The sequence below is a fragment of the Amphimedon queenslandica genome, unplaced genomic scaffold, assembly GCF_000090795.2.
Source record: "Amphimedon queenslandica unplaced genomic scaffold, v1.1 AMPQUscaffold_10426, whole genome shotgun sequence".
Classification (NCBI taxonomy): Eukaryota; Metazoa; Porifera; class Demospongiae; order Haplosclerida; family Niphatidae; genus Amphimedon; species Amphimedon queenslandica.
The window spans coordinates 5,554-6,924 of NW_003549306.1; the positions used below are offsets into that span (position 1 = coordinate 5,554).

The 1,371-nt window shown below is 41.6% G+C and overlaps 1 long non-coding RNA gene across 1 annotated transcript; it reads right to left on the minus strand.

Moving 5' to 3' along the window:
• Positions 1-275: 275 nt before the first annotated feature.
• On the minus strand, positions 276-1,365 carry LOC109590155 (uncharacterized). Its single transcript, XR_002189179.1, has 2 exons — positions 871-1,365; positions 276-464 (listed from the first exon to the last, which is right to left on the minus strand). It is a non-coding gene; the product is annotated as an uncharacterized LOC109590155 (long non-coding RNA).
• Positions 1,366-1,371: the final 6 nt, after the last annotated feature.

Sequence of the window (1,371 nt, forward strand, 5' to 3'; positions counted from 1 at the left end):
AACTGATATGCATATTTTGAAATTGAGGTCGGCGGCCAGTGCAGGCCTTTGAATCATTTTAAAATCAACAGTAGGTCGGCGGCCAGTGCAGGCCTTTGAATCATTTTAAAATCAACAGTAATAACACAGTAATCGAATACATAAGAGTCAGGAGGAAGGGGACCCGGTCGGAGCTTGTATAATTTGGGGCGCTTGGTCCCAAAGCACCCCAGGAAAAAACCCACCTCATGCTTTTTTTTTTTTTTTTTTTTTTTTTATTTTTATACATGAGGTGGAAAAAACCTTGACCACATCCTCTGGCTCTGAGAACAACAAACATCAACACAACACAGAAACTTGACCTATAAATTAACCGAGAAAAGTACACAACAAAAAAACATTAATAATAACAATTATAGTTTAGACAGTATATCCTTGTAGACTGTAGCTCTTTTTCTTGTATACAGCATTCAGCTATCCCCTAACTTTTGGTGAATTAAGGAACAAATAACAGTAGCGTTAAAACGATATAACAACAATAGTGAAAGCATAGTTGATAACTAGGGTGGGGGGGCGGGCTGCCTGCACACGTTGTGACACGCCGTAGACTGATGATTTAATGTAAAATTACTCTATATATACTACTTATAAACCCCGCCTTAAAGGCGGTCTTTACAATTATTATGGGAGCTTATTTTCTGCCTAATTCATTTCATTCAAACGTCAGAAAATACACCTCCCATACCATCCCACTCATACACTCACACCCCTCCCCAGAAACTGATATGCATATTTTGAAATTGAGGTCGGCGGCCAGTGCAGGCCTTTGAATCATTTTAAAATCAACAGTAGGCTACAAAGAAAGGGTCACGATCTACATGTCTATGATACCTCATATTTGTAATTTTTTAGAAACTTCCAGTCTGGCCTCAAGGCTGTCTTTAATGTACCCGTCTTTAGCTGTCTCAGATTTCCATCGGCCATGCCTCTTGAACAAACGGTCGGGAACACCTTGATTAGCTGCTGTAGTAGCTCCTCCAGCTCGAAAACTGTGTGTTCCAAACTCCGATGGCTCATACCCCAAGGAACGCAACTTCTCCAACAAAATTTCCCTCACTCGGGTGTAGCTGATTGACCCCGAAGTACGTAGTTTCTCGCCTTCTTTTGTCTTTACAATAGCCCGGAATAGGCGTTCAGTGCTGAAGTGATTAATCCCTGCCATACTATAGTATTGCTCCAACCTAGCAACTGGACATGTATGAGGGGAATCCGCTCGAGCTATCACGACTTCATCACCTTGGCGATATTGATCCGTCTTGCTGGACAGCACCTTAATTGCCATATGGTCCACTCCAAACTTCACATCACAACATCTAATCCTCACCACTTCAT